The sequence below is a fragment of the Desmodus rotundus genome, chromosome 3 (genome assembly GCF_022682495.2).
Source record: "Desmodus rotundus isolate HL8 chromosome 3, HLdesRot8A.1, whole genome shotgun sequence".
Taxonomy (NCBI): domain Eukaryota; kingdom Metazoa; phylum Chordata; class Mammalia; order Chiroptera; family Phyllostomidae; genus Desmodus; species Desmodus rotundus.
This window is the reverse complement of record NC_071389.1, coordinates 82,360,432-82,373,128: the sequence shown is the minus strand read 5'-3', so window position 1 is coordinate 82,373,128 and position 12,697 is coordinate 82,360,432. Positions and strand designations below refer to the sequence as shown.

The following is a 12,697-nucleotide window of genomic DNA, read 5'->3' as shown; positions in this document are numbered from 1 at the left end:
AATGGAAGGCATAGAAATTTCCTATATACTTCCCTTTTGCCCTACACATTCATTGCCTCCCACATTACCAACTTCTCCTATCGGAGTGGAACATTTGTTACACTGGATGAACCTACATTGCTGAATCATTACCACCCAAAGTTCATAGCTTACGTTAGGGTTCATTCCTGGTGTTGTATATTCTATGGTCTTGGACAAATGTATAATGGCATCATTACAGTATCACCCAAAGTATTTTCATTGCCCTAAAAATCCTCTGTGCTCTGCCTACTCATCCCTCCTTCCTTTTAACTTCAGTCAACTACTGATCGTTTTACCATCTCCATAATCTTACGTTTTCCAGAATGTCATATGGTTGGAATCATACAGTATATAGCTTTTTCAGGTTTGACTACTTTCACTTAGTAATAGGTATGTAAGTTTTCTCCATGTCTTTTTATATAACCTGAGAGCTCATTATTTTTAACAGTGAATAACATTCCATTTTCTCTATGTACCACAATTTATTTATCTACTCACCTACTGAAGGACATCATTGTTGCTTCCAAGTTTCGGCAATTATGAATAAAGCTGCTATTAACATGCATGTGCAAGTATTTATATAGAATAATTGGGGATTTAAACATATCTCTCTCGGTACCTAATAGGCCAAGCAGGTAAATATATCAGTAAGACTCTAATAGATTTAAACAACATGATTAACCAATATGATCTAATTGACAACACCCAACAATATAGACTATGGATTCTTTTCACAAACACATGGAACATCAATCAATATGGACTGTAGCTAGGCCATAAAGGAAGTTTCAACAAATTTCAAAGGTCCAAAACCACACAAAGTATGAAATTAAACTAGAAATCTTGTGGGTTTTTTTTAAGGTCATTAGAAAATAACCAGAAACTGGGCAAAGTATCACAACTTTTTGGGGGGATGAACACTCTCAGTCTCCTTTTCTTCCATTTTGTTTTCTTTTGAATGTATCTGTATGTATGTATACATGTTCACATGAACACACACATACACACACATCCCTTTGCAGGCTGCCAACTAGTTTATCCCTAGGAATGTCATGTTACTTATTTATTTATTTATTTATCCTCAACCAAGGGCATTTTTTCATTGCTTTTAGAGAGAGAGGAAGAGAAAGAGAGAGAGAAACATTGATGTAAGCAAGAAACATCAATTGATTGCCTCCCATACGTGCCTATGCAAGGGATTGTGTGTGCCCAGACTGGGGGTCAAACCAGCAATGGGTGTATGACCTGACTAGGAATCAAACCCACAAACTTTTGGTGTACAGGATGACTCTCCGACCAACTGAGCCACCCGGTCAGTGTGGGAATGCCATGTTTTATTAACATTGCCATAACTTCCTGCAGGTGGAGTTGTTCTGTATGAAACCATAATGCTGATTTGATCCCAAGTCTCTGTACCCCAAGAGGAGCCTCAAGCAAAGGTTTCCATGTAGAAGAGTCCTGTGTTAGGTGGAAATGGCTAGGCTTTTGTCCCTCCATCTGTTTCAGTCACTGGCTGGCAGCTGCCCTGAGAAGAGAATGCAATCAGCTACCACTGCTTTGCTCAGACATTGCCCAGGAAGTTTCTCCAAGAAAAGTATCACTTGGCTTGAAATGAAAGTAGATCTGGGGGAGATAACAGCTGGAGACTGTTAGATAATTATACTATAGCTGCTGGACAGGTTCTATCTTGAAAGGTTATCTGAGTGGCATATCTCCATGTCAGCCACAGCCATACCAGAAAAGAAGAAAGATTGAAAAGTCAATAATCCATGTATCCACATCAAGAAGCTAGAAAAAAACCTGTGCCCACCAATAGATGAATAAAGATGTGATATATATGCACAATGGAAGAACATTCAGTCATAAAAAAGAATGAAATCTTGCCATTTCCAACAACATGAATGGACCATGAGGGCATTATGAAAAGTGAAATAAGTCAGACAAAAACAACTTATATATGGAATCAAAAAAATAGAGTTCATAGATGCAGAGCACAGATTGGTGGTTGCCAGAGGTAGGAGCATGAGCAGTGGGCAAAATGAGTGAAAAGGGTAAAAGGCACAAACTTCCAGTTATAAAATAAATAAGTCATGGGGATGTAATGTACAGCATAGTGACTATAGAAATAATACTGTGTTGCACGCCTGAAAGTTGCTAAGAAAATAAATCTTAAAAGTCATCATCGTAAGCAAAATTATTTTAAACTGTGTGTGGTGATGGATGTTAACTAGACTTACTGTGGTGATCATTTAGCAGCTCAAACAAATATCAAATTATTATGTTGTATACTTGAAACTAATATAATGCCATATGTCAATTACACCTCAATTAAATTTTTTAAATAGAAAAAGAATAAAAATTAAACACAGATTAAAAAGAAAGGAGGAAACAATAAATACAAGAGTAGGAAACAATAAAATAGAAAGCAGGTGAGTGAGAGAGAAAATCCACAGTCAAAATTTGGTTCTTTGGAAATACTAATAAAATTGATAACCTACTAACAGGACATCAAAAAAAGAGAGCATGATAGAAAAAGAATATAAAATGCCAATATCATAATATATATTTAAAAGATAATAAAAGGTTATTATCAGCAATTTTATGCCAATACATTTGACAACTTAGATGAAATGGACAAATTCCTTGAAAAGCACAACTTAACCACAACTTAAATAGTCACAAAAAATAGAAAATGTAAGTAGTCCTACATCTGTCAAAGTAATTGATCCATAATTAAAAACCTCTTCACAAAAAAAATTCTAGTCCCAGATGGCATCACTATTAAATTTTTCCAAACATGTATGGAAGAAACATACCTCTCTTACACAAGCTCTCTTAGAGAAGAGAATGAAGGAACACTTTCCAATTTGTTTTATGGTACTATAATCCAGGGGTGTCGCACTCATTTTCACTGGGGGCCACATCAGCCTTGAGGTCACCTTCAAAGGGCTGAATGTAATTTCAACTCCTTAACAGTTAAGGAGTAGTTACATTTATACAGTCCTAAAATTATTTTGGCCCTTTGAAGGCAACCACAGGCCTGATGTAGCTTCTGGTGAAAACTAGTTTGACACCCCTGCTATAATCTGTCAAAGATGATATAAGAAAGTAAAATTATAGGCCAATTTCTGTTGGACTAAGATGCAGAAATTCAAAATAAATGCCAATAATAAACTAACAGGGAAATTAAGAAAACAATCCCATTCACAATTGCTTCAAAAAGAATAAAATACCTAGGAATAAATCTAACCAAGGATGTAAAAGACCTATACTTGGAAAATTATAAGACACTGAAGAAGGAAATTGAAGAAGATACAAATAAGTGGAAGCACATACCACGTTCATGGATAGGAAAAATTAACGTCATTAAAATGTCCATGCTACCCAAAACAATGTATAGATTCAATGCAATTCCTATCAAGATTCCAATGATTTTACAGAACTAGAACAAATATTTCAAAAATTTATATGGTAGTACAGAAGGGCCAGGATAGCAACAGTGATCTTGAGAAAGAAGAACAAAGTTGGAGGACTCTCACTACCTAATATCAAATTATACTACAAGGCTGCAGTAATCAAAACAGCATGGTATTGGCATAAAAACAGACACATACATCAATGGAACAGAATAGAGAGCCCAGAAATAAACCCACACCTTTATAGTCAATTAATATTTGACAGAGGAAGCAAGCACATACAATGGGCCAAAGACTGTTCATCCAATACATGATGTTGGATGAACATCTGAATTGGACAGATACATGCAGAAAAATTAAACTAGACCACCTACTTACACTACACACAAGAATAAATTCAAAATAGATTAAAGACTTAAATATTAGACCAAAACCCATAAAAATCCTAGAAGAAAATATAGGCAGTAAAATCTCATACATTGCTCATAACAATATTTTATCTGATATAGCTCCCCAGGCAAGGGAAACAAAAGAAAAACAAACAAATGGGACTACATCAAACTAAAATAGTTTTGCACAGCAAAGGAGACCATCAACAAAATAAAAAGACAATGCACGGAATGGGGGAACATATTCACTGATACATCTGATAGAGCTGATAAGAGGTTACTATCCAAAATTTATAAAGAATTTACAAAACTCAACACCAAGAAAACCAAACAATCCAATTAAAAAATGGATAAAGGACCTGAATAGACACTTCCTAAAGAGGACATACACATGGACAATAGACATATGAAAAGTTGCTCAATGTCACTAATCTTCAGAGAAATGCACATTGAAACCACAATGAGACATTACCTTATGCCTTTCAGAATGGCTATCATCAATAAATCAACAAACAAGTGCTGGTGAGGATGTGGAGAAAGGGGTACCACTTTGCACTGTTGGTGGGAATGCAGACTGGTGCAACCACTGTGGAAAACAGTATGGAGATACCTCAAAAAATTAAAAATGGATCACTTTTTGACTCAGCAACATCACTTCTGGGAATATATCCAAAGAAACCCAAAACACCAATCTGAAAGGACATAAGCACCCTGTGTTCATTACAGCATTATTTATATTCACCAAGATATGGAAGCAGCCTAAATGTCCATCAGTAGATGAGTGGATAAAACAACTATGGGATATTTATGCAATGGAATACTACTTGGCTGTAAAAAAGAAGAAAATTTTACCTTTTGCAACAGCATGGATGGAACTGGAGAATATTACGTTAAGTGAAGCATGGTATGTGTTTCCACTTATTTGTATCTTCTTCAATTTCTTTCTTCAGTGTCTTATAATAAGCCAGTCTGATAAGGACAAACACCATATGATTTCACTTATTTGTAGACCTAATGAACAAACTGAACCAACAAGGAAAATAGGGACAGATTCATAGAGAACGGGATAACAGCTATTATGGGGGGGAGGGTTGTTAAGGTGCAGAAGGATGGAGCCAAAAGGAAAAAGGACTCATGGACATGGACAACACTGTGGTGATAGTAGATGGGAAGGATTATAAGGGGGTTAAATGGCAATGGAAAAATATAATAAATTTTTTTAAAAAATTCAAAACAAAATATAAGTAAATCAAATCCTGTGAGTGTGTTTTATCCCAGGAATAGAAGATTCAGTCAACATTCAAAAATCAAGCAGTGTAACTCACCACATTAACAGAATAAAGGACAAATATATAGTTGTCTCAATAGATTCAGAAAAGATATTTGATAAAATTCCATGAAAAACTCTCAGCAAACTAGAACTAGAAGGAAACTCTCTTAACTTGATAAAGGGGATATCCAAAAACCTGCAGCCAACAAGATACATAAAGCTGAAATACTGAACACTCTTCCCTGACACTCAGACTGAACCAGATAAGAATGTTCAGAATTGCCACTTCTTTCAAATTTGTGTTAGTGGTCTTAGTCTCTATAATGTGGCCAGAGAAATGAATAAAAGGCATAATGTTTCTACTGAAAAATGAAAAGCTCATTTGAAAATAATAATTGTGTACATAAAATATTAAAAGCAATCTATAAACTATTAGAATTAATGGCTGGATTTAGCAAGGTTATTAGACACATGGTTAGTATACACATATTAAATTATTTAAGCAGTTAGCATCACGTATTCTAAAAGTTCGCTCAAAGTCTTCCCTTGGCAATGAATTTGGCTTCTCCATTCAGGTGGTCTTTTTAGGGTAGATGGAGGGGGAAAAAGTGGCTACAGCAACTTCTACATCCCTTGGAGGAGAGTGAGGAGGTGCTCCCAAAAGAGGGAGTTGGTCTTTTATTTAAAGGAGCAAATCTTTAGAGGATTTCTGATTATGAAATGTAAGACCCAAGGTATTGGCTAGAATAGGGGAGGTCCAGTAAAAGGTAACTAAAGTCATCTTTACAATAATATCAACGGCTGTTCTCTGTGAGGGGGAGTGTGAATTAATTTTAAATTATTTTCAGCTCCCTTTGGAAGAAGGGCAAAAAGATAGAAGAAAGGACTCTGGAGATGTGGACTCCAGAAATATAATGAGAGGCAGGGCCTGAGAACAGAGTATTTTGAGTTGTTTCCTATTTTGTATCTTAATTCCTCTTCATTATCCTCCAATGGTTTCAGCAGACCTTTATTAACTACCAAATTAGTGTCAGATTTATTTTAGCATCTTCTTGGGAAATTAATTAAGGGCTGTGATTATGTTGACAAGTGAATTAGACCATTGAAAACCAGAAGGCGAGAACCCAACAGCAGAGCCGTCTAGAATAAACTGACCACTGGAGTTTGCAGGTGACATACACTCTCTGGGAATTCTCAGAAACAACATTTAGAATTTACTAATAAAATTGAATGTGAGATGTAGACTCGGATTATTTTATTTGGTTGTCAAAGGAATGATGATCCCCTCAGTGATAGCTGGGGACTTTAAAATACATCTAACTACTATACTGATAATAAATAACATTTGTGTGAAAATATAACACTACAAAGCTTGCAAAACATTTTCACTTTTTACGGTACCATTTCATAGACTGTTTTACTTTCCAAACCTATCCCAATATTTGGTAGAGACAATATATTTTTCATTAAACAGAATCTGACACAACTTTAGAACAGAGCTCCCCAGTGATTTCTTTACACAAGGGGTGTCACACTCATTTTCACCAGGGGCCACATCAGCCTCGAGGTTGCCTTCAAAGGGCCAAATATAATTTTAGGACTGTATAAATGTAACTGCTCCTTAACTAGGGGTGAGGAGCTCAGCTCTGCCACTGGGTAAGAACAAGGTACAGGGCCGGATAACACAAGGTGGAGGGCCGGATTTGGACTGCGGGCCTTGTGTTTGCCACCTGTGCTTTACAAATATTAAATAATCCATACTTTTTACAATAAAATAAATATTCCAGCTCATGTGAAATAATTTTTTTGACTTGCATTTATACCTAACCTTTAAGCAACATCTCTGTTAGAAAGCCTCATTGATACTTTCTAGTGGCAAATGCCAGATGGCCCTCTGAGCCTCCCCGGCTCAGATCCTATGATGAGTGAAAATGGAATAGAGTAGATGAAGGGAACCTCAGAAAGACTCACGAGTCAGAAGAGAAATGCAGCAAGTATTCCACATCCCCCAGCAAATGTGAACCTGTGATTACCATGGTAATTGACCAGTCCTCTCTTTCTCAACAAAGTGTCAATCTTGCACATTAGCTATGAAAGTACTTCCAATATTTTGCCTGATGCAGCTGCAGAAACCAAGAGCCTCTGTATGTGAACAGGAGATTGGAGCTACCTAAAATTCTGTTTGGGGATAAGGTTAGTGTCAAAGGATAATTTTTTAAAGTTAAAAACATGACTTATAGAAGTAAAGAATGAACATGCTTCAAAAATTTGCCTTACTCATTAACAAAGGAACTAGCAGAATAGTAAGCTGGTTCAAAAAGAAAGGAAGAGATTGAGCATATCTAGACCCTGCAAGAAATAATGCTATAGTAGGATTGTTAGGTTAGATAACAACTGGTTACTGACCTACAGAGCAATAAAACCATAAGCTTTGTCACTATCTTTCCTAAAGGAAAAAATTATGTGCATCTCTACTGGACAAAAAATATTTCTACCTTATAAATCTACAAGTCAACATCTAATTTAATAGAATCAGAGCTCTAACCAACAGTAAATAGTAAGTGAAACAAAGGTACAATCTCCCTAGACAATGCTTGAGTACTACAATAAATGGATACTGTCATCTCTTTACTTTATACATGCTTTGGGTATTTTTTCTTAACACTTAGAATACATAAGAGAATGAATACAATAAGCTTTAAGGACATTGCTCTAAGAATTTAGCCTTTTCAACCTATAAAATGGAAGCAATTTTCTCTGGGAGTCATGTATTTTTTGGTGTGTTTGTTTGTTTAATTGCTTACTTATTTTTGCAACAAGCAAAGCGACTCCAAGATTGTCTTGTTCTTTGAGGAGGAAACACTTTGTGAAAATATCTGATCATGTTTCCTTTGCTTTAATTGATGTCTTTAGGAAGGACAAACCCTACCAGAAAAAGTTCAGAACATTTAGATCTTTCCCTAAACTGGTCAGCCATATTTAAAGAATTTGATTATTATGTCTTTAAAGAGAAAATACAGAAACAAACCTTCAGGAAAATAGGCTAGGCCAACTCCAAGAAGAAAAAAAAAAAAGCTTATTCTTGAAGGGAGTAGTTAGAAATTCATCTGACTTTTCCTAGGAATTTACCTATCACAGTTTACTAGGAAAGATGATTAAGATAAAGCAAAACAAGCTGGGGTATCCCGCATCATCTAAGCATGCTTCGGCTGTCACCTGGTGCTGTGAGGGGGTAGTTACACAAGGAGTTCCGTGATGTGACACCATGAGCTGATGATGCTGAGAGATCACGAGCAGGAGAGAACACAGCAGGGCAGAATGCAGCCCTTAACCGAAAGGGAGAGAGACGTAAGGGGCTACAGCAGCCAGCGCAATTAACTAATGAAACAGGCAGTGGTAACATCTTGCAGGGATATTTGGGGGGAAGCAAAGGCTACCATAAAAATCAATAAATAAAAATGTGATGTTCAATGATGACTTAATGTCCAGGCTGGTTTGAAATTTTAAATCAGAAGCTATAAATTCCAACAGATGTCAGTATTGGCAGTCACATCACCTAAATAAGTGTCAGGAGCCCTGGAGAGGCTATGAGGAACCGGAGACTCTCGTCTGTTGAAAGTAGACAGGCACGAACCACGGTCACTGATTGTTGCTATGTGAGAACAATGGTTTACTGTTGCCAAATCTTCAAATTTTTTTAAAAGCTGGAATTCAAATTGTATGTTCAGTCTCCCAGTTTTAACTTTGACTGAATTTTTTTGAAATGTCAGTAAAAGGCAAACAAAACACATCTATGAGCCAACAGTTTGTGGTCTCTGCGTTAATGGTTCCCCTTCTCAAATCCAGTATCACCAATGTTCTATAAAAATCCCTATATAAAAATTATCTCTTTCTGTCTTGCTTTTTAGATAGAAGACTCTCTGCCAAACTTTTGACTCAGCTCTCCTCAGAGCTGACTTTCAAATCCTCTTTCTTGGCTTGATCCACTGCAGTCTTTGGACGAGTGATGTTCCACTTTTGTGCTTGATTTTGGCATCTAGAGAATATACCCCACTTTGAGTCTGACATTTCTACTACTGCTTTCGTGAACAGAGATTATGAGCTATGCATGCAGGGGTGTGTGTGTGTGTGTGTGTGTGTGTGGCAGAGAGAGAGTGAGATTAGTAATAGGAATGCTGAATTGAGAAAAAGAGATTCATTCCAACGCACAGGTTGGTATTTCAATAGCGTGGAACATTGTGAACTGGAACTTGACAGATCAAGACTAATTCCTTAGCCACACTGGTTAAAAATTACTGGCAGTGGTTCTCAACCCTGGCTGCACATTGCAATTACTTAGGAAGCCTTTACAACATACAAATAATTGGGCACCACCTTGGAGATTCTGATGCAATTTGTCTGGATTATATTATTTGGCATCAGTACTTTCAAAAGTTTTCCAGGGCCCTTCATGTCCAGCAGGGTTACCACTGAGTGAGGAAAAGCCCCAGAGCATAACAGTTAAGAAGGTGGACATTAAACTCAACTTTAAAGTGAGCTTCAGTTCTGACTTTATCACCCAATTAGCTATGTAAACCCGGCCAACATGCCTAGGATGTCTAAGGCTCACTCAGTCATGTAAAACATGGAAACAAATGTCTCATTCATGAGACTGTGTAAATGAGACAATGTTTGTAAAGTGCTTGGCAAGTACAAAATAAGTAATGACTATTATTATTGTCAGCAGGTGTGAAGAATTTTGTGACCATTCATTATTTAACAGTATTTTAAATCTTATTATTTAAAAACAACATATTAATCACCCTTATTAAAAACATCCTGGAAATTATATATGATGTGTACTCATTCAATATGTTGTTTCCACAATCATTTTGATAATTACACAGTGATTGCAGTTGAAGAAGTCCTTTAGGCATTGTGACATGCAGTCACCCGGGCAGAACAGGGCCTTCTCCCTGCAATGATAGGCAGGAAGATAGTACAAAAAAATACAATTTGCTATTATGTATATGATAAGATATTGAAGCATCTTAGCAATCTAGAAAATTCAAATTAAGATAGCAATGGAAAATGACTTTGTGGTCTATCAGAATGGCAGAGACTTTTTTTTAAACAACAGCATGAAGAAGTCTGGAATTTTATGCATTGGTGGTAAGATAGAAAATTGGTGTGCAGTTCTTAGAGAAAAATTTGGTAATGTGTACCAAAAGCCTTAAAATGTTGATATCCTTTTGTTCAACAATTTCACTTTTAGGAATTAATCCTAAAGGAAAATCATCAGAGACAAGTTTTACATACAATCATCTTTACTGCAATGTTATTTATAACAGCAAAAAAGTTGAAAAATAACTTATGTGGCCAATTAGAATATAAATAATAACACAGTCATATAATGGAATGCTATACTACTATTGAAAAATTACACTTTAAAAATTACTAAATAACATAAGAAAATGCTCACCAAAAACTATAAAAGTAAGAAATACACATCGCTTAGGGCACTTGCAGAGGAGTTTTTGAGATGAGTACCGCTCTGGACATTAAGATTAAAAGAGTGAACAAGATTTATCATGCCAGGGAAATCCTCTTCGCTGTGGTGGTCATATCTGGGAAGGATTCCAGCAGCAGGGTGTCTCTTTGACAGCAGCAGGAACGGGGAACCTCCAGCTCAGTGCCAAGTGCGTGAGTGTGTTCAAAGCTTTCCATAATTTGGTTAAACCTATCCAGATTATCAACAGCACCATCAAAATGGTGATACCAGGAGAGTTTCCCAGTGGCAAACTGAAATTCCTTTTGAATTTCCTCTGCACTCAGAGGGTAAGAAAGTTCTGTATCAGACTTATCACGGCATCTTTGTCAATGTTCAGCATACTCTGTGCTGTCACTCGAAGCAGACTCTACTGGCCAAGGACTTGACAAACACCTGTGAATTCATCCTTCAGTCCGCTCCTCAGAGTGAAAACTGACACCAAGTTCCTGTGAACTTTACTATCACATCTGAAACCTTACAGGATGTCAATGAGAGTGTCTTGCTCCCCAAATTTCTCATCAAAGACATCTCAACTGAACTGTGTTATCACACAGCCTCTACAGGAGAGCTGATGGTTGAGAGCTTGGAGGCCACCCTCCAAGGCAGAGAGCTGCAGCCAGTCTGCGTGGAGACCTGTAGATGCACAGATGGATAAGCCCATGATGCCACAATGATTCACACTATTCAGATCACCAGTGGGGATGTCTGTTGGAACATCTCACTCTGCATATACATAATCTTCCTCAGGCTGTTCGCCTGCCCTATGCTGGAGACCACCAATTCAAATTGGAATTTGAGGTTAATATCTTGTGCTTCTTCATGGTGATCATCTTATCCCGGAGAACTTCCTGCTGAACTTCAGCAGGATATAGCCCAGGAGGAGGGAGCCTGAACATGAAAGACCAGGTGGAGATGCTGGTGGTACCCGACCTTCATGGGAGCCAAAGCCGGCACCACATACTTGATTTCTTGGTGGTTCTGTATCAGAAATGGACCCAAACCCTCAGATCACAATCAGCTTCTTCCTCATTTTCTCCTCCCAGCCAGCACCTCTAGGGGTGCTGGGTGAAAAAATGAAGGGATTGAGCAAAAACCAAAACAAAACAGAAAAAAACTCATAGACAAGTTTGGTGATTACCAGAGGCAAAAGGGGATGGGGACAAGTAGAAGAAGGTAAAGGGGAGAGGAACGGTGATGGAAGGAGACTTGGGGTGGTGAGCACACAATACAATATCCAGAGGATGTATTATAGAAGTGTATGTCTGAAACCTACATAATTTTATTAACCAATGTCACCCCAATAAATTCAATAAAAAATTCATCAGGATTTATCAATGTTATTGGGAAGATCATTTCCCAGAAAGCAAAATTTCCTGTGACTCCTGACTTACCTGCTCCTTTTTTTTAGGGGCAGAGGACTGTTGTAACAAACAGCACTTTGAGTTTTGCTGAAAGTGAGGTCCTGGGGACAAAAGGGGGTCCTCCCTGCCTGGCTAACGGATGTGGCCAGGACTCACAACACCAGAGCAGCTGTGCCAGGCATGCCTACTTATGACGTTTGCAGCCAAGGAGCAGTGGAAAGTGGCCTCCACTGTTCCAAGTGGGGAAAAAATATGAAGCACTTTTTTCCATTCTGTTTCATGGGGTTTTTTACATTTTTCATGATGACTTTAAAATCTTTTAGAAAACTGAAAAAAAAATTCCTTGCTCTTATAAGAGGTGAGGAAAGAATATGAATCATGAATCTAAAACAGGATATTATTTTGGAAATGCCCATTTAGGCAGGCACACAGTTTGACTATCGGAGCTCCAGTGGAAATGGGGCCTGGCTCCAGTTCTCAGCTGTGTTGTGAATTCAGAGTAAAGGTGAAGAGGTAAATCATAAATAAACGTTTAAAAAAGCCAAAACATCAGGCCCAAATTTGTCAAGTCCCTGTCCTAAGTCCCTCTGTTCTGGTAGCTGGTGGGGAAGTGGAGCCCTGACATCATTTCTGCTTTCCCCTTGAAGTCTCATAAGTCCTGAGTGTGAGTCTGAGTCTGATTCACCCTTTAAAAACGTGGAGTCTGAGAC

The 12,697-nt window shown here is 37.5% G+C and overlaps 1 pseudogene; it reads left to right on the top strand.

The window, feature by feature from the left end:
• Positions 1-10,617: 10,617 nt before the first annotated feature.
• On the top strand, positions 10,618-11,498 carry LOC112297581 (vacuolar protein sorting-associated protein 26C pseudogene; annotated as a pseudogene).
• The last annotated feature ends 1,199 nt before the right edge of the window (positions 11,499-12,697 follow it).